This window comes from Falco peregrinus, chromosome 2 (assembly GCF_023634155.1).
Source record: "Falco peregrinus isolate bFalPer1 chromosome 2, bFalPer1.pri, whole genome shotgun sequence".
NCBI classification, from domain to species: Eukaryota; Metazoa; Chordata; class Aves; order Falconiformes; family Falconidae; genus Falco; species Falco peregrinus.
Genome location: NC_073722.1, coordinates 35664560 through 35691302, shown reverse-complemented (window position 1 = coordinate 35691302; position 26743 = coordinate 35664560). Strand labels below are relative to the sequence as shown.

At 40.4% G+C, this 26743-nt stretch overlaps 1 long non-coding RNA gene across 1 annotated transcript; it reads left to right on the top strand.

The window, feature by feature from the left end:
• Window positions 1–14052: 14052 nt before the first annotated feature.
• Window positions 14053–26333, top strand: LOC114012740 (uncharacterized). The gene is made up of 3 exons (XR_003555410.2): window positions 14053–14177; window positions 18068–18158; window positions 26066–26333. It is a non-coding gene; the product is annotated as an uncharacterized LOC114012740 (long non-coding RNA).
• Window positions 26334–26743: the final 410 nt, after the last annotated feature.

The window sequence follows — 26743 nt, the reverse complement described above, 5'->3', positions numbered from 1 at the left end:
TAATTTTTAATCTGTTCTAAATGTGATACTTGAGATATTTCATCGGGATTTGTCACCTGGTAACCAGCCATTTAAAAGGCCTTTGAGCTTTGAAGAGAAGTTGTTTTATTCATTACTAAGCCACTTGATTCTTGCAACTAATTTGCAAATGCACATTGCCAAGGACGAGGGTTTTTTTGGACGGGTGTTTGATGTTTTTTGTAGTTCTGATTCCTTCACTGGTTCTTTCCCGAGGACACAACATAGAACAAGAGCAGCCCTTCAGAACGAAGCGGGAAAGAGTCTGTTGTTTTGATTTCTTTCTGCAGTGATGGATTATGAATGTAAACTGTTATGTAAGGTCATTTTGAACATTGCCCTGGAGGCAGTATGTCAAGTGAAGCATAGCAAACAAGTCAAAGTTTCTCTTCCTTGGAGTCGAAATGGGTTTAAATGAAGAAGGCTCTTTTCTGCCCTCAGATTCTGAGGGCACGGTATCTGACTGGAAAAATACAGATATGTACCTAGAGCCCTGGAAGCTGGTTATAGGAGTCTTGAGAAGTTTTATTTTTAGGTTTCCTACTTGTTCAGTTGGCTGTGGTAAATGGCAGGCTCTCTGTGCTCCAGGTTCACCCTGCGTAAAACACAGGTGATAAAGTAGTGGGGCTGACAACAGCTACCACGGTGCTAAATGTCTGAGGCTTGTGTTTTGTTTGGTTTGGGAGTGGTATGAACAGATGAACAGTAAAAACTGATGAGAGAAAGTGTGCTATGGAAAAATGCAGAAGAGGAGATCAAAATTCTTCTTTCAGAATTGTGCAGGGGTAAATTCTCCTGTTCCTCGATGATTCATGGTGTCTTTTGATGGTTCTGTGCATGTTGCAGTGCCTTTATAATTTGTAGACCCTGACCAATTATGAAGGAGCAATTTGGCCTGCGTGTTTGTCTTCCACCCAGCTTCTGTTGGCAAAAGAGGGGTTTGTCTGCAAACTCCCTCCCCATATACCTCAACTGCCAAAACTCTGGAGTCAGCTTGCTAAGACAGTGAAAGAGGGAAGAGTGAGACACTGATTATGTATTTGTTCCCTTTCTTCACCGGGGTAGCCCAGTGTTTCAGAAAAGCATAATGTTTCTCTCTGAAAGAGGAAAAGAAAGGGAAAGAGATAGTAAATGGGTTCAATGTGCAAATACTTTATAATTGCTTTTGTTTTCTTAATATTTTTATAAACTGTAACTTGTTGCCAGTGCAACATCAAATATTGCAGAGTTCTACATATTTCCTAGCTTGATGGAAACAGCAAACAGCAGATGAACAGATGCTTCTCCAACAGGGAACCACTGAAGGCAGAATCAAGGGTTCCTTACATGCTTCTGTTACATTGCCAGTTCAGCAATGAACTTGGTCAGTGCTCTGGTTTGGGTCTTTCAAGTACCTTTCTTGTCCTTAAAAGACTTGAAAGAAAGTAATTTATTCTTTTTTTCCTTCTCAGAATCATGGAAGGGAATCAGAAAAGCATACATTTAATTTTCTAAATAAGACTTTGTGTTTATGTGCATCCATGTATCTCTGTCTGGGTGTGTGCATAATTTATTCAGATTATAATCTGAGAGCGATTCATTGGAAGAACAACAGACAAAAATTAAAGCTCCAAGTGGCACTTCTAAATTTGTTCCAAACTCACAATGTGTCTAGGAGTCTGGCCAAGGTCTGAAAAAGTCTTCAAGAGCTGCTTTCTTCACTGGGCCAATCAAAAACACCCCAAGTCAATAGGAGAGTCTCCTTTTGCATTTGCCTGATTTGGAATGGGCCCAGTGGATCCAACAGGTTGTTGTGATGAGAAGCTAAATTACTGCATATGCATAAACGAAACCCTGCTGTCATACATGTCTAAATTATGCTCATTTAAATCCCCAGGACATGTATGAACGCTCAACAACCATTAATCCTTATCTGCCATAATGAGCTTAAGTTGTGAGCTAAGGTCTCTGGAAGATTTATGCAAGTTTCTTCTTTTCCTTAACTGAAAAAAATTGGCTTTTTTTTTTTAAAGAGTAGTAATAATAATAAAAAATTAATCCTTCTGGTTTAGTTGTGATTCAGTTACATCTGAGATATTAACACTGAAGTATACAACCCAGACACTGAGGTCTCATGAGGCAAATACGTTAATGGTTTATAGATTGCAATAGCTATTATCCCATTTACTCTCAGAACAAGCTAAGAGATATAAAAAATGAATGGTACAATGAATAAATCTACTGTAACCTAGACTGAAAGTTTTCTAAAGATGAAAAGTGGAAGGTCATGGGACTTCAGGCTGACACTCTTTTAATAAAGTGTGTTGACAATTGTGTCAGGCAACTATAATCCTTAGACTACAACTATACATGATCCTATAAATTGCTGTAAATGGAAATAAGCAGTGGTGCTTATGGGGATTGGCTTAGTTTACACAAAGCAAAATAACCCACTGAAGGTACAAATGAAGGCCATCAATTTTTCCCTTCAGTTAATTTCTTTAAAGTGTGTATATACTAGTAAAACTATGAAATCAAAATTAGAAATATATTTTGCATTGGATACATGGGCGCACATACAGAAATGAGATAGTTAAATGCTCTCAAGCACTGGGACCAGCAATCCACAATTTTTTTGATTTTGAATGGTAAATGGTCCACTAATATAATCCTAGGAGATGAGAACCAACAGGATATTTAGAGAGAAATCACTGAGAAATGACGTTTCTCCTCTTTGATATTTGGAAATCAGCGGGAGGTAGGAACTGTTACCTTGAAAGAAATGAAATCCTGCTCACCTGCAAATTGGTGCCATCTTTCCTCCTTCATTCACAGCAACTGTTTGATCCTGGCTGGCTTATAATTTTAGTTTTATAAAAATAAATACTACATTCAGTACTGTCCTTAAGAAAAGATGGAGCGTTTTCATCTCGTCCACTGCAGGCGGCTGAAGTAAAGTGTCACCTCTGTTTGCCGTGCTGTGTGTGCTAGCTGTAACACACAGGTTAGTTTGCCATCTGGCTGGTGGTAGGTTGCTTTTGAGTGATTAGATTAGGTGTGTGATTTGTTTTGCCCTGCTATATTGGGACTGGGCATTTTTTATTTTTGTTCTGGTTTTTGGCTGGGGTTTTTATTTGTTCGATTTGGTTGTTTTTGAGTACAAGAACAACTAGGAAGGTCATGCCACTTTTAAATACGTACACAGCAAAAGCAGAGTCTGATTTACAATTTTTGGGAGTATATAAAGTGAGAATAAATTAATTTTCAATGTTGCTACATGGGCACTATATTTATACTCAGAAGGCCACCATGCAAGTATTTGTGTTTTCTCACAAACTGGATCACTTTCATACTGGCAAGACTCCTGATACAAATACATTAGGGATACAAAGGAAAGCAGACTTTGAATGCGAATATTTTGTTTTGCTTTCAAAACAAAATAAAAAATACAAATCCTAGCGCTAGTGGGTTGGGGATGAGGATGTTTACAGGATAATTTGAGTGGGGACTAAAACAAAAGGAGTGTTTTCATAATTTCTGATCAATAGATGTTTGTACAGCACCATGAAGATGAGAGCATGTTAAGTATTATTAATTAATATTCTTTCAAGATATTTATAAGATATTTATAATATTTATGTATTTGTGACAACAAAAAAGTTTCAATATAAAAGTGAATTATCCCAGAAAAAATGCCAAGCTTTTGATCTGCTTATACATCACATCACTGCAAGCCTTTTCCTTTCAACCTAGAGTTACATTCAAAAGCAGACAGATATACAGCTGACGTTTCAAACTGAACGACACTACGATAAACTAGGGTTTCTCTAGAAGATAAAATACATCATAAATCGGTGTAACACTTACCTCATTTTAAATATTACTGTCTCCTTTTATCAGGTAACACTATATAACCTCCCCTTACCTCCTTTCTTCCCATATTTTATTTGGTATATTAATTCTGAACAATGATCACAACCAGAATTTTTTTTAATTAAAATCAAATATATGGCTTTAGAGGCTTAGGTTATCTGATAAAAATATTTTAATTAAAAAGATACCAAGTCTTTTGATTCCCTGATGAATTGATAATAATTGAAACGTACAGTGTTAATTTTAATCTGCAGCCAGTTGTTTAAATAAATAATTCTTAGCCTTCTTCAAAGTCAAAAATTAAGAAGTAAAAATAAATCCCTTAAAGGGAAGGGGAATTTCTGGCCCAATGGACTTTTTTATTGTAGATTGTCAAAAAATCACCCATTATTAGAAAAAGCTTGTTATATTTACTTATAAAGTTATTTTGTTTTGTTTTGTTTTTCTAAGGATAAGGAATTACTTGTCTGACTACAGTACCTGAGTTGTTCCTACTTTCATGGCATTCTACAGGAACATTACATCTCTTACAAATATATTTGCTTTACAAAATGCTGGCTCCATCATGATCAACTGGGAACCAGATTTGCCTGAAGTGAGGATTCCCCCCAGGCCTTGCCCAGAGTATGCAGGCAACAAGGACATATTTCAAACCAAGAAAGCTATTTGCATGTCCCAAATAGGGTTGTTGTGTAGCAGCTCTGCAATGCCCTGTTAGAACAATATGGTTTAAGGAGAGGGTAGGAAATAACATTCTAACACCTCAAGAAAAAAATCAAGAGCATACAAAACCAGGAAAGAGAAAGTAAACATTGATTTTTAATTTTTTTAAATTTTTATTATTAATACTGTAAACCACTATCAGAACATTTTTCTCAGGTATTTTTGAGAACTTCTGGGTCAAACTTCTATTTGAAAATATACTTCAGTACAAGCTTTTTAAGATGGATCAGAAGTTTAGGAGTAGTTAATTATTATTTTGAATTGACACCCAGTGTAACATGATTTTGAAAATTGGGACTGAAACCAAAGTATAGCTTTTGAGTGGCAGCTACCATGTAAGAATTTCTATATAAGAAAAGTTGGAAATGCAAGATACATGTGCATAAGTTACTGAAGCATTTTTTTCCCCTTTGAGACTGTTCTATTTAATTAGATATTAATTCCAGGTGGGATGTCACCTGGAATTCTTTCATTTAGAATGATTGATTTTTAAGATCTAATCTATTTTTATAAATCACTGTATTGTGATTTTGAATGGAGCATGACTCTATTCAGGACAGTGATTTAATTCTGTTGTGACTATTTTGACCTTAAATATTAAACACGCATGGGATACTCAGTAACAACTACTAAGGAAGGCTCTTCTGAATAAAAAAAATTCTAGATTTACTTTTTTACAGAAATTTGAGATGTCTTTATTTTTCCAAATCTGATGATGACTAACCAAAATCAACTAACTACAATCAAAATCAACTAAATTCAAATAAACTGTTATGTTTTCTTTGTTGTCAGGGTTTTTGAGGGTTTTTTTTACATAAAAGTTTAGGTTAATCTAAACATGCACTGTCTCCAAACCACTGGTAAAATAAAAAGCTTGGGAACAGGGAGATGCTGTGTGTGCCTTTGAATACTATGTAAGAGTAAAAAAATGTTACTGTGCTTCCCACAGATAAAATAGCACCAACTATGCACGGTAGCAGCCCAAGTACACTGAGAGCGTTTGTGCAGATGTCAGGATATGGAGGGTTATTCCCTCCCTTTAATATGCCTTCTGCCTAACGAGCCACCTTATTTAGGCAGCTCAATAAGTGTTGCAGTTTTCAGAAGTGCAGGACACTTTCCACTAGCATTAGTGGGAATTGTTGGCCAGACTTTATTTGAGGGCCAAATAAGATCCTGAGAGTCCAGCTGTAGGCATATACCTCTAATGCTTTTGTTCAGCAGCCTGACCTTGTAAAATTTCTTATTCTATGCATAGTTGATTACTGTCAGTCTTTCCAGATCTTGCAAATATTCCCAGTGTCAAGATTTTGCCCAATTGCTTTCTTGTGTATCAATTTTCACTTTGCACACATTGTTTTGCCTTGATCCTGTAGTAGGGGAAGGAGTAGTATTAATTTATGCATACTATTTGTTATTTTATATGTTATTTCTGAAAAAGTTTCATAAATTCTAATAAGATTTGCCATTTTTAATATTTCCTGAACATGTGTGTGTGTTTAGGGTATGAGACAGGATGAAACTCTAATTGGTAAATCAATGAAATCGGAAAACAGAATTTAAGAAACAGGTAGTTAACTAATTTAACTCTGACATTAAATTAAAAAATGTTGGTGTCTAAAGTGATGTTGCTATTTTCTCATCATTTAATTGACACTTTTTTCTTCCTTGTATCCACCTGATTACCACCAGGTAACCATAATAACAGAATTAAGGAGGCATTCTGGACAGGTATTTTAAATCAACATTGATCCTTGGTGAGTAGTATTCCCACTTTAAGGTAAAATGGATTTGTTATCAGCCCCACAAAAACATGTTTGGTTGGTACTTTTTAGTCTTTTTTAGCTCTGTAGTAGGAAAAAATAGATGAAGATCAGTGTGCAAAGCTCGCCTTCCCCCTTGGTTGATAGTGTGGTTTAGAAACAGGTTTGCTGCAACCAGACATCCAATGGCTTGTCTTTCATCTCGTGTCTGTGCTGTTTGCTCCACAAGACAATAGGAACAGCCAATATGAAGAAATTTGGGCTGCTTAAAAGTTATGTCAGCCTGTGCTTTTCTTGAGTATAGCTTAAAACAACATATTTCTTCTCTCCTCTGTGATTTTTTTTTCCCTTTAATGAATTGATCTTTTTATTATCTCCCTTCACAGAAGGGCAACATTTGTTTCTTTATTTTTGTTTTGTTACTACAATAGATAACAGGATATTGCAGTCTTCGTGATGATTTAGAACCAAGGGGTGGGGGGGAGGTGTCTGTCTTTCCTTTTTTTTACGTGCTATTTCTTTACCTCCTTTGCTTTTGGTTTTGCTCATCTTGGATTGACCTGCACATGTGCTGTAGACAGTCTTCTGGCTTGCATGCATACACGCACATGTGGTGCATATACCAACAGGATCCACCACGAGAGTCTGCATGCATCCCTGCAAATAAAACTGCTCTCTCTTTTGAAAATGTGGCTTACTGACATGTCTCACAACAAACAAAAAAACCCGAAAACCAACACAACCTCAAATCCAGCATATCCTGAAAGAGGAATGCTCAAAAGCAATGCTAATGTCTGGGGCAGAGGTCTGTGCTCGTGACTGCTTGTAGCTTCCCATTTCTCTACAGGAGAAATCCTAGTACTGTGTGGGTTAGTCTTTCAGCTTTGAAAAAGACACACACACATTGCAGCAACTGCACCCTGAATACGTGCTTAGTGCATGTTTTGATGATGAATCAATTCATGTTAAGAGCGTTTTTCATTTTCTGATGATAAAGCACAAGCAATCATACAGATCACAGAAGAAAATAGTTCTAAAAATTTACATATTCACCAGTTAAAATGTCAGTGGAAAAGTCTTCTAAATAAGTACATTAAATTGTTTACTCTTGATTTTTGAAAATAATGTTATTGTTTTGAAAAAAAAATCGCAAAATTTCAGAGGAAAATGACATCAATTCCTTTGAGATAACGTCTGTCATTCTGGTTATATGTTGAGCAAAACTATAAACTCATGGAGTTATGTCTGCTTACATATTTAGGTCAGAAATTAGTTTTATTTATGAAATTGACTTTTTTTTAAAGCAGAAATAAAGGAAAAAATTTTAAACATCACAAATATTGCTGCCAAGCTTTGCATTTTATAAGTCTCTCTATCATTCTTTAAATAACTTTATTCCCACATCAGGGAAAAAAGACCCGACTTCTGACTGTGCTTTACTGCTAAAGGTATGAAATTTTTTTTTAAAAGGAAGTGTAGGATCAATTTACTGTTAAATGTATTACAGAAGTGAAATATTAAAACACTGCAATGGTATGTTGGAAGCATTTAATTTTGATAGGCATGATGTATAGCTAGGGAAGTAAGTGTACTCAAATAATTATGCTGTCTTTGAAAGACTAGGCAATTTAAAAGTAGATTATCCAATGAGACCGAAGTACTAGTTGTCAAATTTTCAGGAAGTAATTAAACAAGCAGAGGGTCTCTCTTTTTTACTGGCCGTTTCTGGGTTACATAGGGATTATGAAGAGAGACAAGAAAAATGACAGAGCAGGCTAAACAGCACATCAAACTCCCCTTGAAGAAAGCTTTTTTTTTTTTTTTTTTTTTCCGACTTACAAGTAAGCTAGGTAATATTTTGCAATATTTTTTGTGCAGGTATATAAGAAAATGTGCCCTTTGGAAAAGCAGCAGACAGCATGGACATCTTTTTTTTTTTTTTTTTTCCATACCTCTCAATGAAATCTGTGTTGCCCCAAAAGACTAGTTCTCTGCTTAGCCGCCTTTTTTTTTTCTTTCTTTTTTTTCTTTTTTTTTTTTTTTTTTTTTTTAGGGCTTTTGTTTAGAACTCAGCTCTTCTGGTCGGCTGCCATCTGGCACTCTGCCTTTTCTTTCCAAAAGTAGGGCTGCAATTGTTTCTCCAGCTGCTGTCGGTGCTGCCTGAGCCTTCGCACAGCTCCACACCACTCACGGGGAGCCTCAGTCCTCCTCCAGTGTACACAGCTCAGCTTCGTAATGCGCTGGTTTTTCCAGTTCACACACTGCGACACGTAATAGTTGCCTCTGGGTTTCTCAGCAAGATTATGTCAGGTAATGAGCAGATATTTACACGGGTCTTGGTCTGGCTAAGAAATTTTGGTGTCAGCCCCTTGGAGCAGAGAGCAAGGGTCCAGCACGGGGATGCAGTTATATGATCAAAAAACACCCACTGGCCAGTGGCGACATGGAGGGCAGGGCTGTGTCTTTAACCCCACCTATTTCCACTTGCCTTGCTTAGGGATGGACAAAATTGCTCAATTTTTAATGATTTGTAAGCCTAAATACTTCATGGAGAAGCAAGATAACTCCATGCATCCTTTGACTTCTACTCAATTTCTTAAATTTCTTTTAAACACAGAAATTGTGGTTTCTTCTTTAACACACACACATACACACACACCAAAAAAAAAAAGAAAAAAAAAAAAAGAAGAAAAGTATTCTAGCCCTTTCAGGTTTTGAAAGGCACTGAGTCTGTCTTCCATTTCCTCGGTGTCTGAGCAACAGTAACACAACCATGTGCAGCTCTTTTTTATTTAGAGTCAATATAATTGCAGTTGATAAGGAACTTGATCCAGCGATTACTAGATGGTATTGTGAGAAGATATCTTTTGGATGAGCCACCTTGGGGAATTTCTGCAGAGAAATCTATGCTTTCTGGATCCTAGGTGGGGTCAGGGTTTAGTTGCAGTTATGCTGAATCAAATTCAAGGTACACAGGAAACTTTAGAATCAGAAAGTACACAGTTACAGAATTTAAGTAATATGAACACCAACTGAAAGCAGAATTAAATACCTGAGTCTAAAACTGTGATTCATAGATCTTAAAGCTTTTAGTGTGCTTAATTCATAGTTGTAGCTTTTCATTCTTGTCCCCACAGTCAGGTTTCAGCAGTCATAAACAAATCACGCAAAATGTAGTGGTTTTGTAAATTCTTCTGTAACCAACCTAGGAATCAACCCTTGAGTATCTAGGTAGTAAGTGCTGTATCAAATCAAGAGGGTTTCTGACTTCAGAAAGCTGAGAAAAAGGCTGATTTATCTGCAGTATGTATTCTGGAGCATGTCTAATAATACAATGTACTCTGAAACTTAATTGCAGGAAAAAAGAAAGGTTCAGTAGTTCGTTCTTGTCTTTACTTGCATGCCAGGGTCCTCTGGTAGTCAGGCTAAAATGGCAAGGTCAAGCTAGCCCAGGAAAAAGAATAGCCAACTTCAGTGTAGTTATAATGTTTGAATACTTTGAACTATGGTTTAGTTTTGAATTCTCTAAAAACATAAAGAGCCCTGAACAGTAAGTCCAGCTCAAGGCTGGGCTTTGGCACATAGACACTCATATCAATCTCATATCAATTGTTTTTAAGTGAAATAGAGCTGAAATCTGAGGCTCTTCAGAATATACATTAACTTTAATGGTGTTTATGAATTTGTAACAATGAACGATCTAGCTTTTGGCAGTAATGCTGTACTCCTGCTGTTTTCTTAAAAAAACTCAACAACATCCACACAAAAAAAGAAACTCTGATTAATAGAGAGTAACTCCATTTCAGCCGTGCCCTGTTTTGTCCAAATGTCATCTCATCACCAGAGTTATATTCCTAAATTTGTATACACAGAGCTGATCTTCAGGGAGGAAAATAAAGCTCAGCATACCGTTGTGCACTTTTGTGTGTGCATTGCTCCTTTTCTTTCTCTTCTGGACAGGCATGTAGTGACTTTCTAAAAGCAGCCTAGCCGCTGTTTGCAAGATAGCCAAACTATTAAGCATTGCCTGAATAATGAGATGTACTACTTCTACCACAGGGCTCACAAGCTGTTTGGCAGGGTTGTTAACTCAGGCAAATAGAGACATTCTGCTTCTGCATATCTATGCTGACTGTACAAACCAGCTCACATCAGTCTGCACCACCCTCCCAGCTCTTCTTGGTCTAGCACCAGGACAGTTCTTCAGGAGCCCTGGCTCCTTATATGCTCCTTTGGGTAACAGCTCACCATCCATCTCATGACAACACCCATAGAACATATTTCCAAAGTCTGTAAAAGCAGGAATGTAGGAATCTTATACATGAGTGTCCAGCCTCGAAAATGGCTTTCATGCTTATTCTAATATTTCATCCCTCTTTCTCTGTGTACTCCAGTAAAGCAGATGCAAGAGGAGAAATCATCCCAGAAGGTGAGGAAGCAGATCAGATCACTGCAACAGGTTTCTCTGAGAAATGCCCCAGTAAAGGGTCACAGGCAGTAAAAATCCCACTCCCGTCCCTGCAGGAGCCTTCGGGAAACCTCTGGCAGTGTCCTGTGCCCAGATTTGTCGTTGCACTGCCCAACGCAGTAAGCAATACCTGAGACCACTTGGGGGGACTCAAGGTCTGTCTGACAGGACTCTCAGAAAAATAGGATGGGAACCTAAGTATTGTGAATAGCCAGACTGACAGTATAATTGCCTACAAGTAATTGTTTCTCTCTTGACTTGTTCCTGAGGCATGACTCTCCTGTGAGCAAACTGCTGACCCTGCCATTTTCAGTTGCCCAAAGAGCTAATTCTTCCCCCCCTACCAGCCAGCGCTTCTCTCACCTGGTGCTAGGAGTGGTGTGGAAAATTTCCATACTGACAACCAAGCCAGCAAAGGCTCTCTTCACCTTCTTTTTTACCCTCTTATACGATATGCAGGATTTGTCTCTAAGACATAAGGATTTATAGCTGTTTACCTTACCCATTCAATGCTTTAAACTGCAGGACATAGGCTCCTGATTAATGCTGCTGACTACTGAACAGCTGCTGTGCTCTGTTAGGATGACTGGAAGTTGCCAACATGAGCTCTTGGAGCAAAATTTCCTTTTTAAAAAGTCTATAGCTGCCTGTGCAGCAAATAATCCAACATTTCCATAACAAAACCCTAGAGGTGAACTTGTAAATGAAATGTATGCTTTCACTTTAAAAATGGGAATTTGAGAACCTCAGTAAGAAGATTTTTTTTTTTTTTTAATTTTGAGGCAATCCCCTTAAATGTTTTCACTTCCACATCTCATGAATGGTTATATATTTTTTAAAAACAAATTACCTTTACTCTTTTTTAATCATCTTTGTATTTCTACATGAAAACTGCATTTTCAAAACACTTTCTGGTAGTTGGAAAATTGAGATGGTAGGACATGATGACTAGAAGATGATAGCTATTTTTCTTAAGACTTTCTGCAGTTAGAGTTGTGATGGCCTGGAGTGAGGTGAGAGGCCATTGCTCTTCTGCAGTTGCACCATCTGATTAGGAATGTGACACTACATAGTGTTGATGACACTAAACAGGCCCTTTTCACCCTCTCCATGCCTGGTAAAGCCAGATATGCACCTGCATATCAAGAATATTATACACTGGTTGTAAAGACACTTATGACTGCATCCATAATATACAGGAGAGGTATCAGAAAAAAATACTACTGATATTTGTTAGGAATATGTATATGTGCGCATCAATTCCATTTTAGGACAGGTCTGTTAACGGACTGATTTTTTTTCTTAACTGAAACAGCTGAATGGAACTGGTTGTACTGTCTGTGGAGTCACCAGCCTGCTGGTTTTAATGGAAATTATGCTGGAATCAGTGTCGTGGGAGAGGCTGACCTGAGAAGAGGCCAAATGATTGCAAACCGGTTTGGGACAGGTGGGGGAGGTCCCCCTTCACGCCCCGGAGAGGGGTACCCTGACGGTCATATTTGAGCAAAGGAGTGTTTGAGAGTGGTTCTGTAGATGGCTGTAACACTGAGATCTGCAGACTGCAGATCATCGGTATATTTTCATGTGGAGAACACTGAGACATTAAATCGAAGCTGTTAATTGCAGTTGTTATCAATTACTGCGGGTGCGGAGGGATTACAGGCAGGAACATGACTGATCTGCAGTCTGAAAGCGTGTGTCCAGAGCATCCTTTGGCATCGTGCATCCTCTCAAGCTGCCCAGCGAGAGTAATTCTTTAAAAAAGAGTGGTGTGAATAACTTCACAGTTCCAGTGAAAGAGTTTGGTCGTATGCATCTTCTTCTGCGTTTGGAAAATTATTGGGCGTGATTACAAATGCAGGGAGAAAAACTTGTGGGTTTGTCTGAGAGACGCCGAAAAGCCTTCCCTCGGGGAATCGTTTTCAGCCCTTTGTCGTATTAGCTCAGAGTTAGAAGGCTCTGGATTTTGCCACAAATAATTAAGATACAACTGATTTCGGGGACCTTGTTTGATCCTTTGGTTTCTGTGCAGAGAAACATGAGTACGAATGCACTGGCCAATACACTTAGTTTAAAAAGAAAACCCAAAAAGCTCTGCCAAAGCTTTTTGGGTTTTTTTTCCTCTTTTCCCTAGCTAAAAGGCCATGTTCTTTCTTTTGCTAGTCCCGCTGCCCTCCTCGAGCAGCACAGGTTATTTGCAGATGGGGGGGCGGGAAGAGGTGTTTCCTTTCATCGGCTTTTATTTGCACGTTTGCAGCCGGGTTGCAGGTTCCCCGCCGCTCCCTGCCCCCGCCTCCCGCTGCACCCTCTCACGTAAAGAAGAAGCCCCTGGGGAAGGTTTTCGTGCCTCTCAGCTTTTCCCCCTGTCTCCCGGACTCCTCCTAATACTTTTTTTTTTTTTTTTTTCCTTCTTTGGGGGCGGCTGGGCTGGAGCTGAAGGCGAGGGTAGGTGCCCCGCCGCGGGCTGGGGCAGGCTCCGAGCGCCCCGGCCGCCCTCCCCGGCGGCACCGCCTACACAAAGGGCTCGCTTTTGCTTTGCAATGAGTTCGCTCAGATTTATTTACTTTTGCTCTTTCTGCCGTCCCTACACGTATGTAGTGTTTGTAGCTCCTGTCAGCTTTGGGATTGGGTTGGGGGTTTTGTGGTGGTTTTTTTTCTTCTCCCTCTCCCCAGGTTGTTTATTTGTGTTTCTGTGGAGGCGGTTCTAAGTCAGATGCCGGTGCCGGGGAGGGCTCCGTCCAGCCCGACTCGGCGCAGAGCCGGCTCCCCGCCGCGGCGGGCGGGTGGCGGAGCGGGCTGTCATGAGCCGTCGGGACGGGTGAGGGCTCCGGCCGGCGCAACCCCCGCCTGGGCATGGCTGGGGGCTCCCCGCGGCTCTGGGAGTGCCCGAGGAGCCCCAGTTGGCTGGGCGGCTTCTTCCCGACACGTCGGAGGGGGCATGCCGAGCCCAGCCCCAGCAAATCCCCTAAAAAAACCAAACCAACAAACAAAAAACCCCCAAAACCAAACCCAAACAAAAAAACCACACCGAACCCACCAGGGTTTTCTAGGAGAAGAAGGATTTCCCCATGACGGAGGGGCTGAGGCGAAGTGGGGTGACCCGAAGCGGCGGGTACCATGCTTGGCACCGGCGGGTCCTGCGGGACTTTCCCGGAGCGCCTTATATGGCGGCGGGGGGGGGGGGGGGCGCCCCGGGCACGGCTCCGAACCGCGGGGGAGCTGCTGCGTGTTACACGCACGCGTGTGTCGTTCTAGGTGACAGAGGCAGCGGCTACCGCAGGAGACGGGGGATCTCTGAGGGGAGCCCGTCCCGCCAGAAGGGAGAGTAATGGCATCCCTCCCGGCCGCGGAAGGTAAACCTCATGTGGCCGCTGTGGGTTGGGGGTTGGTTTGTTTGTGGTGGTGGTTTGAGCTTTTTGGTTTGAGTTTCTCGTGGGGTTTATTTTGTTGGTTTATCCCATTTATTCGTTTCTTCTTCTTCTTCTTCTCCACCCCCCCCCCCCCCTTCTCTTTTTCCTTCCTCTCGGCGTTTACTGAATGGCACGGACCTGCCGGGGGAGAGGGGGCTCTGGCCCCGCGCTGGGTGGCGGGGGAGCAGCGCGGGGACGTGGCGCCCGCCCGCCGCCCCCTCCTCCCCCCGGCGCCCCCCGCCCCTCGCTCCTGCCGCGCAGCTTCGCCCCCAGCGCCGCGGCCTCCGAGCGGTACCAACGGGCGGCGGCGACGCGGCGGGAGAGGGCACTTCTCCCCCGGAGCTCCTCCCGTTTCTTCCGTGAAGAAATGGAGGGTCTGGGGCCCTGGGAGTAAAGCCGAGGGTCTGTCTATGTTGCGTTAAAACGGGGGAAAAAAGAGAAACCTCTCGGAGCGGCCACCTGCTCCTCCCGCGGCTCCCCCCACGCCGGAGCTTTTATGGTCCATACACAGTACAACAGGAGCGGCCGGTCATCGGCTCAGCAAAGGAGGCGTTAGAGGCAGCAGCGCTCGGGCACCGCGGGCCGAAAGCCTGGCCGCCCCCGGCGGGCGCGGGCCGCGGTGGTTCCGCAGGTGGCTGAGCCGCGCCTCGCCCCGCCGGCTGGGCACCACCGGCCGCCTGGGGGGCGGCAGCCGCCGGGCGCAGGGCTCCGCGCCGCAGTAACGGGCATTCACCGAGAGAGTTACTGCCAAATGAATGCCGGGATTCAGGCTTCCATTTAATGCCGGATAAACATCTCAGTAACCATGAAAGCAGGCCAATAACTTTTATAGAGGAAAGAAAAATATTTAAAGTCGGTAACCTCTCCAGTAGCTGAAAACTACCTTCTGACAGCAAACGGGATTTTTCCCTCCTCGTCGAATCAAAGAAACTTCTATACTTACACTTCACCCTGAAAGGTCTACTATTTTAAAAGTAACAACACCCCGCAGGACAATTTTTCAGCTTTAGAAGTACCTTTTGAACCCAACCAAGCCGAAGCGTTGCCTGCGGGCAGCCCTGCAGGCTCAGAGCCGCGGAGAGCGGAGCATCCGCAGGGTGTGCTAGGACTGTCGCCTACCCGGGGGGGCGCAGAAGTGTCACCCTCCACTGCAGGTCCTGAAGCTTTTCCTACAAGTTTTCTTTTTGATCTGCTTGCTGTCAAACGAAGTAATTGCCGAAAGGAATTACCCGCTCTGGCGCTGTGCCTTCAGGTAGCAGAGGTTTTACAGCTGTAAACTTCGCATTTTCTGAGCGTCTCCGGCTCATCTCCCCCCCCCCCCCCCCCCCCCCCGCCTCCTCCAAGCAGCACCGCAGCTTCCGAGGGCTTTACAATTCGAATCTGGTTCGGTGTTACTCAGTCGCGAAGGGGTGGGTTATGTCGCCGTCTCTGCCCATTTAAAATGAATCGACTGGTTCTAGTGACTTGGCGGCTGTGGGTGGAGGCCGAGCGGGGTTTTCGCAGCGCGGCAGCGCTGCCCCCGCCGCCCCTCACCGGGGTCCCTGCTCGGAAAGGCAGACGCGGCGTCGATGACCGCCGCTGTCGCTGGCTTCGCGAAGGCTGCCGCCTTTTGCCGTTGAAAATCCACTTCGGCAATTTCCCCAGGTGGGCCCCTGTGTATTAATATTCTCTTTAATGTTAACGTTACTTAAAAAAAACTCAAAGAAAGAAAGAAACAAACACAAAAAACAACCCCCCAAAAAGGCGCTTGCGACTTTGAATTTTTACCTCTTCTCGGACATGGTTCTAAGCTCTTAATTTTATCCGTGTGAACGAAAGCCGTAAAGATTGAGGTATGGATTCATAAAGGTAGGTACATAAGTGAACATGCAGCTATATGTGAGTGTGTGTTTATATATATAAGCAGTTTTCTCACTTGTTCATAGCACTTCCCTTGAAAAAGAAAAGAGGCTGAAACGGCTAGCCCTCCTCAGATTAAAATCTGCCTGTTATTTTTAAGTGTTTAAATCCTTTCATCGGGATTACGGTTTTATTCCAAATGAAGAAGTATAGGGATCTCGCTTGTTGCAGGAAAAAAAAACCAAAACAAACGAACCAACCTCAAAATATTTTCTCCACCTTCCCACCGCCAAAACAACGAAACAATGAAACCCCTGAGCATCCGAGCATTTTGGGGTTTTCTTTTGCTTTCGTTAGTCAACGCTGAGATTTAACAAACGGTTACAGGTTGGAAAACACATTTGAAAACAGTAGGGTCACGTTACGACAAAGGTCTGGCCAGCATTAATCCAGTGTTTGGAAAACAGTTGACAGTTGTGAGGGTTTCCCCCCTCCCATCCCTCTCCTTCCTTTCCTTTAAAAAAAAACCCCAACCCTTCCCCAGGGAATCACAAACCCTGTCTCAGTTGCTCTAGGTGGAATCCCCCCTCCATTTCCACTTGCAACCAGCACGAAGGGGTAAATTAGAAGATCATTTAATTATTTTCATTCTAATCTCTTTAATCCCCCTTATACTAGGAGCAAATGATGATAATGGGATCCACATGGAAAAGACCCCCGGGAGGGCGGGTTAGGGCAGGGGGATCTTCCCAGCCCTACGCCCTGGCAGGTGGAGACCGGGTGGGGCGGAGCAGGGCTCGGCTCGGCTCTAAAATAAATAACGCGTTGGAGTAAGGCTCCTTCATCCCTGGGCAGCTTATTTTATTTTATGCTTTTTTTTTTTTTTTTTCCTCCCCTCCAAGTGACGCGGCTGTAAAGTGACCCAGTTGTCGCCCTGTAGTAACAGGGGACCCTCCTGAAACAGGGAGGCAGGGCGGGAGATAAGACCCCGCTGACCCCGCTCGCCCCGCTTCCCCCCGCTCTCTCCATCGCCTCCTCGGAGCCTCAGCAAGGACGAGCTGATTAATTTTCTGCGTTCGCCTCGGTAATCCCCGCGGGCACCCGCGCGGGACCCCGGCTGCAGGGGCTCCGCTCGAGCCCCGGCCGGGGAGGTGGAGAGGAGGAGGAGGAGGAAGGGCAGCTTATCAGCGGTATCAGTAATAACCGCTGCCGTAGTAATACTGCCGTCTGAGGTTGCAGGAATGGAGCCAACAGCAGGATCACCGGGCGCTTGGCTTTCTTTGGATGTTTGCAGATCTGTACAAACACGGAACCTGCCGCTTTTTATAAACACGTTGCAGGACGCAGTCAATCAATCATACTGGCAAGCAAGCAGACCAGGAGCCTAGGATATATGCAAGGTAGAAATATACACATATAAACCCTGTCAACTTTGTAGTATTTACACTTTTTAATTTTTTTTTCCTGTAAGCCGTTCTAAGAGAAACTGTATCTAGAAAGATCCCAATAAAGCTAGGAAATCGCAGTGAAAAAGTAGGAGGTGTTGTTAGAAAGTTATGTATTACATTGTATGTTTTAATACCAGCAAGGGAAATGTTAGAAAAGAGAAGGAGAAAATAAGTGTTTAAGCAAGTTGGAGACTTAAAAAAAAATAAAAAAATCCTATTATACCTATGGTCAGGGACACAATTTCAAGAGTATGTGGCTGAAAAATGTGAAACCTGGTCATTTTAAAATACGAGGCAATAGATATATCTGGAAAAGACATGAGTTTACCAGATTTTCTAGTCAGCAAAGTATTCTTCATGTTGCAGTCATTTCTAGTCTTACTTTAATTTGAAACATATTTGTATCCAGGGATAGGTCCCTGCAAATGCACCTCTGCGCTTTTTTTTTTTTTCTGCTTTTTTTTTTTTTTTATGATCTTTTGATAATAAGAGCTCTGCACGGCATGGAGTTTGTGCCCTCTCTGACACAGAGTCTTTTGCTTGCAGGAGGACATGTGTGAAGAAGGAATCCACAGCACAAAGAGCATAACAGATCTGTAGCATCCTAGTAATGCAGAAAGAATAGTTACATGCCAAGGTAGGAGAAAATCAAGGTCTGGGATTTAAAAGAGGGGCATATTTTGGGCTGGTGTAAATTAGGAATTTCACTGAAACAGAGAGGTGGCTGATACTGCAGAAATGGTGTGTGGTTGTTCTTATGTTGCCATAGTCTGAAACTGTGGCCCTTTCTTCTGGATAGTGAGCATCAAGGAAAGCCCTGGGCTGCTGTGGCCTGGTGGGAGAATGATGCTCAAGAGAGCAGAAGCTGTGCTTTGACAGGAGTATCAAGGGAAGCTTTTCCCAGCTGGCAAAACCTGCCAAACATGTTTGTAGAACTGGGGACCAGAGTGTTGGTTTTGCTCAGGAAAGACCTTGTGACTGCCTTGCTGCTATAGAGCCATTTTCAAGCATATTTTTCTTTTGTTGCAGTTACTGCATTTGTTGTAATAAAGTTTTCTTTTTGAGAACAAACTTGATATTAAACTCGCCTTCATTTCATCGTAATCTGTTAAAACAAATCTTAGAAGGAGCCCGAACCAAATACTACTCGTGTCAAGAGAGTGGTTTGTGGTGCTGCCCTTCCAAGCTGGCTGGGTCTTGCAGACATAAATAGGAAAGTTGGTGTCATTGGTTTCTCAGAAATTTGAAAGTATGTGTTTAAAAGGTGTGTATCATCAGCATAATAGGGATTGGGTTATTCATCTGCTTACACATAAAACCCCCTCTGTAAGGACTTGTGTTTAAAACAGATTGAATCACTTGATTGCTTAAAGGCCATTTTCATTTTTGTATAACAATTTATACTTATCACCATGTGAGAGCTTCATCAGTCAAAGCTTTATTCTTGTGAACCTGATATATAATTTTCCATAGCGACGTATTATGGAGTCCTTTCACAGAAACTTGTCTTGAGCTAAGGTAGATAAGGCTGACACAGTTGGGGATAAAATTATTAATTGACAATTTTCAGTTAAAATAGTACATGAAATAAAAAATAATAATAACTAATAAAAATAACTAAAAAAAGATTCTGTAAATATTTAATAACTTTGATGTAAGTGATATTTTTGTAAGCACAGTAACACCAGTTCCACGTTCTAACTTTCTGGGGTAGTAATTGTAAGGTGACTCTCTTCTCCTCTCAGATACCAGTGGATCAGTTTGGGCTCACACAAAGTTTACAATCTTTATGCACAAAAATTCCACAGGAATGGTATTTTAATGTTACAGAAAAACTGTGAAAGCTCACACATTTTTTTTTTTTTTATACTCAAAGATTCACAGTCTCCCCCCCCCCCCCCCCCAAGTATAATTGATTGTTAAGAATGATATAAACAAGGTCTTTTGGAAATGAAGAAAGTGAAAAAGGAGGAAAGGGGGAGAGAATAATATAATACACATACCTGGCAGTGTAAAAACCCCACCCAGCCAGCCAGCCTGGTTTTCTTCAGCCTTTGAGCATACCTTCTAAACGTTGTGATATGGCAAGTGTCAAATCTCTTTCTGAAAGATCTTACCTCTGAAGACAACGCTACTGACTCACCAGACTCTGAGAAGTGCCAGCCAGAGCAGACAGGTGCTATTCATTGGCATATGAACAAATACATTCTCCTTCGCTACGTTATTTGGTATACCTGCACCCTGAGATTTGGCTACAAAGGGGGTGAAACCAAAATGGCACTTTAATCACCACTTAAGAAAATCAGATTATAGTTTACTAAAACTGAGACACCTTTTCTTTTAGACCGATATTCTGCTATGCCTGTACAGGTGGGACTCTGCTATTTATTTTACAGAGCTCCTATGCATCATGGGCATTGAATTTCATGATTTCTCTTTTCTCTGAGGTTAAATGCTTTTTGACTACGGCATTGCTTATGTTAAGTACCAGTATTACTTGCACTACTTGTAGTAAGCAGAAAGCCTCCAGAGAGTCAACCTGCTTTTGTTTCTCTGCTTTACTGAGAATAGGTTATCCAAAAAGATTTGAGAATACTGCTATGTTGCAGTCGATAACACAGTGACATTTATCAGCTTAAACAGTGTGCTGAAACCATGGGTCTGTCAAAAGGTCAGGGATTAAAGATACTTCTAAGCTTTTGCTTCTTTCAAACCATAGTGACATCTTGACTCTACTCCGTGAGTTACTGATTGGCTTTTGACAGTTGTGGGGCTGGAATTTCACTAGGGTGTATCTTGGAAGTTGTGTGGTAAGGATAATGTTGATAAGGCTCTGCAACTGTTACCTCACAGTCGATGCATAATTATGCTTAGTTCAAGCATGTAGTGAACAACTTCTATAATAGACTAAAGACCACTAATCAGCATTGGTGGAATTAATTTGAGGATGATTTTGGAATAATTATGAGGTTGAAGTTATTGACATAAAGCTGTTTGATTGGCAACATAGGCTTCCTTTTCTGTTTTATTGTTGTTGTTTTGTATAATAGAACAATGTACTTAAAAAACGTTGACTCTCACTGAGAGTACATCTTAACTGCTAACTTCTCATTTCTGTTATTTAACCAGTGTTAAGAAATTGCAGAGAACTTTATATGTTTTAAAGATAACAAGACTACACACCACCCATTTACTAATTTGAGGGGAAGAGCAGAGTAGGCTGCAAAGGGAGGCTGCTCAGCCTCACTGGGGACAGCTGTGGAGAGGAGCAGACTTGTCAGAAGGGCAGGAAGGCTGTTAGGTTACCGCAGGAAAGAGGGAGGATGACGTATGAATATGGCTGGGACCAGGTATCCTCTTACAGAAACCACCAATCTCACCTCTCAAAACTTCTGTCTTAATCTGCATTAAAACTAACAAGATATTAGTTTTAATGAAGCCTTTAATGAAAAGAAAATAACTTCCTTTAGCTTTCCTCCCTTTTTACTAATTTCTGTTTTCAGACCCAGGTCATAAATCTTGATTTATGTTTAACAATTTAACTTAATATTACTAAATATTACTCAATTATAGGAATTTCCAATGCATTTCAGGGTCTTCGTGATTATAAATACAATCTTTTATATAGGAAGTCAGCACAATGTCTATCTATGTACCATTTAAATCTTCAAATTAGCCCTTCAAGTGCTGTGATTTTCAGTATATGTTATGCAGCACAATGTACATTGTGAACACTTAATACCAATAAAAGGAAATAATAATATATTTATACATTTATTTTTAAAAAGCTGAAAAAAAGTTTTAGTAAAAGCTGAGTACTAATCATGTCACTTCTGTATTTTATTACACATCTAAACCATACATATAGGGAAAAAAGATTCAAGCGTTTCTTTATCATATTTTTACTGTTATAGATAAATGTTGTATACCTACTGTAAATTTTGCTGCTAAGCCAGAAAAAAAACCCCACGCCCAAGAAAACCAGCTTTTGCTAGTACGAAGCAGAAATGGTACTGTCAGACAGAGACAGCATGGAACAGTAAAATATTTGTTGATATAAATTCCTAAGTGGAATTTAGAAATAATATAAATGTTATATATATAACTAACTAATTAAATAAGTTATATGTAATATGAAATGAAGAATGAAAAAATGCATGATCTTGACAGTCACTAAGAAGCACACTGAGAGATGCGCTTCTGTAGCACTTCTAAAGCAGTTCTCTGTTTTCCTTGCTTGTTCTGTCACACAGGTGATCAATGCTGCAGAAGGCCAGTAAGCTTAAGAAGTTCTGCAGTTACAAAAAAATATATTTTGATTCAGTTGCATTACATGTAATATGAGAATTAGTCTGAATTCTGGATATGGAGATGGAAGCAGCAGTTGTGAAAATGCTTTTTTCAACAGGTAAGAAATGGCAAAGATAAAAGTCATGCTAGGAACACCTGTGGCACCATGCTCCATAGGAGTATGTTCTGCCTGGTGTAGCAGAGCAGTACCAAGTCTTTTTCATCATCTACATCTCTGTGAAGCCCCACAGGAGCTTTGGCCTGCTGACTTAGTGGGTAGGACTCATGTGCAAGGGGGTCCACAGGAGCGAATGAGAAGTCAGTTTTTGATACAGGGCTATGTGACTGCAGAAAGACTTGTGCAGCACAGGCAAATGATATATGTTTTCTTAGAAGGGGAAGGCTGCTTTTGAAATTAAAATCTCCTTTCCTGTTCTTGTTTATTTCATGTGGAAGGAGAGCACAATGCTCAAACGGTGGCCCAACAGATTAAATTTCACCAAGGAAAGTGAAAAAGGCAAATTATAAATAATTTTAAATATCTACCAGACATTTCAAAAGAATTGCACATTTTCTTATGTTATGGTTACATACAACTAGTATTGCAAACTTGCTAGGTTTTGGGTATTGGCATCATGCGCACACAGCTGTGCTTGCGTGGAGTCCACCAGAGCATTCCTTGCCACTTGGCAGCCTGTTTGCATGCGTAGGGCTCAGAGGATGAGATCCCCCTAATGGAATACAGCCAGAAATGAGGCAGGTTGCATAGATGGTCTTTGTCCAGAAAAACTTACCGGAATGAGCTTTGATCATCCCTGCCGCCTTTAAAGAATTTCTTGTTTGCATGGATTATAGGATTTTCCAAATGGTTAAATATAAAGGCTATGCCTGCTCTGAAAACTTAAGTTTATACTGGTATCCACTGTCAAAACCAGACTATTGAAATAACAAATGAGGTTCACTTCCTCAGAATGTGTAAATGTCCCAACTTAAGAGTTAAACTTTCAACAGCTGAAAGACAATACCATTGACATGTACCTGGCACTAGTTACTCAGGTTTATTTTTTCCTGGAAAGCTGTTTTGGGCGACAGAGTGGCGTCCGGGTTTCCCAGGTTGTTGTGCTGACAAACTGCAGTGGTGGTAAAGGCAGGGAGTCTGACAAAATCTCATTAATCATTTTAAATTAAATCCAACATTCCTCTCCAACACTGCCAAGAAAAAAGCTAACTTTTACAAATGAATACCCTCTCTGAGAAGAACTGGTATCCTGACCGTGCTGCTTTCACATAAATATGCTTGACTTCCGTTACATACACATACTCAGTAAGCGGTATTTTTAAACTTAAAAAATAATGTATTTGTTGGATTGCTAGAAATCTGAAAAGTGCTTTTTGCTCATTCTCTGTATTAGGTGCTATGAGTGAATTACATAACTAAAAATCAGAACCTCTTCAGTCTTTCAATGAATCATAGGTTTTTGCTTTTTTAAATTATAGAGCAAATACAGAAAGTTCCTTTTCAATGCAAAAAAAATCACATAGGGAATGCAAATATTCTGTGTAAACGTTTTCTAATCCATCTCTTCTTTAAGCTTTTTTTATATGAATAAGAAAGGAAAATGCAAATTTATTAACATCATTGTCAGCAAAAGCACTGAAGTGATGAAGGAGCAACATGATCTCTCTGAAGCTTTTCACATACACATTAATATCTGTAACTAATCCTAACTATCTGGTTATGATTTAATTACACACATTGTATGGTAAATCTTAACTTTTAACATCTGATAAATAATATTAAGACAATCACATAAAATTTTATCTTACTAAAATCACTATTATAGGTAGATTATATAAGTTTGTATATTATTTCTCTTTAAGGCAAAATGAAACCATAATGTGCCTATGGGAGACACAGGAAATCCTTTAAGTCTGTTCTTTGTCCATTTTAATAGTGCTTTTGAGATTAGAGTGGTAGATTTTACAATGGCAGAGAACAAGTCATCAGCCTTAATGTTTATTAGTTTTGATACTTACATGAAATATGTGAAAAGAAAAAAAAAACCAATTCAATATATTGCAAGTAAATCTGACTTTTCTAAATACTTACTGTTGTTATTTTGACGTTTTAACATGATCAAGTAGGTATTCCTCAATTTTGCTTAAACACTTAAAATAATTTAGTACTTGTTTTCTAAAAATAGAACTATAAAAAAAAATCAGATTGCACAATGACAACCTTACACAGAGAAAAAAAAAACTATTACCACTTGAAAACAAGAGCAATTCCTGTTGATAAATTTGTTTATATAAAGAACATTAGTAAACTGCAGTATACTGAAGAGGAAACAGTAATGTTTATTTGCCTAGCTAGACAGTTTATTTTCCTAAAACTGTATTTTGAAACTGTTTATAATTTTTCTTTTTCCATTGAGGGCGAGTGGGAGGGAAAGGTTGAAGAAATTCAGGGTTTTTTTCCCTGAATGCGAATTTCTTGCCCACATCAAAACTGACAAACGTCTCTAACTTACAATTGTTTGGGCTTTCATATGTTGAAGGACCCTTGATTTATTTTAAAAAGCCAAAGCTATATAAATCTATTGTTTAGAGTATGAATGGAAAGTATTCAAGACAGAAGTAGAGTTTTGCGAAAATGTAGATTATCAGACACTGTCTATAACTAAACCACCTGAATATGTAATACATGCCATATTCCTTGAACAAATGCAGCGAGTCTCAGACTTCAATACAGGCAAAAATGAGCTGTATTGTGTGCCCCTTTACAGGGACACAGGTATACTCATTTCCTCTTCATGAACAAAAAACAATTGTCCTTCTGTCACATCTGTGCATGCTAAAGTTAGCAAAATTTCAGAAATGGCCATTCTGAATACTGCTTGAGTGTCTTTTAGGACCAGAATAACTAGTGTTTGCAGGGGGATGGGCTGCAGGCTCATTTTTTCCTTCAGCACTACGTGCAGCCGGTGTGAAGGCAACATCACATAGCCAAAGTTCCAAGGACAGGCAGTGGTGGAATCACTGTAGCTCAGAATCACTTTGCCGTTATGAGGATGATCATGCTCATAACTTAGAGGTTTGGGATCCTCTAAGTCTCCTGAAGTGCTTCATCAAGTAACTATGCCCACATCATATCATTAATGATGCCTGGATCAATCACTATTTTCTTTTAAAGTACATGGAGACACCAATAGGACACCAACAGTGCACTGAAGACGACACTGTCCAGCACTTCGTTTTTTGAGGGCTTTTAGTGGATGACTAAGAGAATTCAAACTTTACCTTCCACACTTTGTTACTGTTACTTTGCATTGTTACACCTACTTAAGACTTTTTTTTTTTTCTTTCATGACAGAAATTTGCCTAACTATGAAAAGTCTAGACTCTTAAACCACAAAAAATTACTTCTCTGCCACTCTGGAGAAATACTTCAAAAGAAGAAAGGACAGAAGAAACGTCTATTGTAATTTTTTTGTTTCTTGGTTGCCTCTAATAGAATTCACACTTGGCATGTTGTGTTTGCTGTTTTCTGTTCCAGTCCGCATTAGTAGACTAGTAATTAGTAATGTAGATTAGTAGATTAGTAATGTAGAGCGTGAGCTGGTGCTAACCATCTAACATTGTTCAAAATCCTATTGTAAAGATCAGATGCTGTTATCTGCATGTGATTAGGACTATTTTTTTTTTCTTTTTTTTTTTTTTCCCCCAGACTTGCATCTTACGGAAACTTTAACCATACCATCCTGTTTCTGATTTATCTGCTTGGATGTTACACTGGCCTTGAAGCTTTCTAAACCTTGTTAATAGACGTACTCATCTGTTCCAGAAAAAAAGATTCTGTCTGCCTGGAGGCTTTGTTCTGTATCTCTTTGAGGATGGGAACTAAGCATAACTCGAAATTAAGAGAAATGTAGATTAACAATTCATACTCTTGAATCAGTGCAAAATCAAAACCAGCATCACTAATGTCAACATAAGTACAAGTCAGAAGAGAATCAGACCTCACTCTGCATTTGTGGTTTGAGAAGAAAACATCTTCTGATAAATCAGTTGTAATTAAAATCACTGAATTCTTCTTTTTACATGTGTAACTTTTGAGAAGTGTTTTGTGGAAAGCCATATTCTGCAGTCTTCATATAAGATCGCTTTAAGCAGCACAGAGACACATCCTTTATTGTTGGTTTTACAGATTATATTAAATGTTTTTCAACTTTTTTTTTTTTTTTTTTAATACAGGACCAAATATGTGTGCCTTAAAGTTCCCCAGCGTTCTGTATACTCTTTATTTGCATTTGAGATTACTTGACCACTGTGGAATGCATCCTTGGGCTTTCTGAAATCCATGAAATGACACAGGGTGATGAGAAGTTATCCTGAGAGAAGGGGGTGATATTGCAAAACCTGTCTGGAAGATAGCGGCAATACTGCTGGTTCCTGGCTTGGGTTGTGTATGCTACACGAATACAAATGGCATTTACGCTTGATTAAAGGTAATGTAATCAAACCCACAACTTTTTCTGGGTGCATTTTTGCATATGAACCAGGGCTATAAACAAAATGTACTAAACCCTTGAAATAGGAGCAGTAGCTACATTTCTTTTTCTCCCTGTCATTTATGTAGCCCTTATGTGGACTATCACTGTCATCACTCTTCTCATATCCAAGACAAATGTAACACCCTCTAGGTGCCAAACAGAAAGCAGCACTGTGGTCGAAGTGCATGCCTGTGTAGAGTATGACCTGCATTCAATTCCTGGCTATGCCACAGGCTTCCTACATTAAAAATCAGATTAATTTGTAAAACAGAACACCTTCCTACCTCACCTCATGGTGTGGTAGGGAAAAATGACACATTTACTTGTTACCATGATAAATCCAGATGATAGCAACAGCTGAATAATATGTAAACAAAAA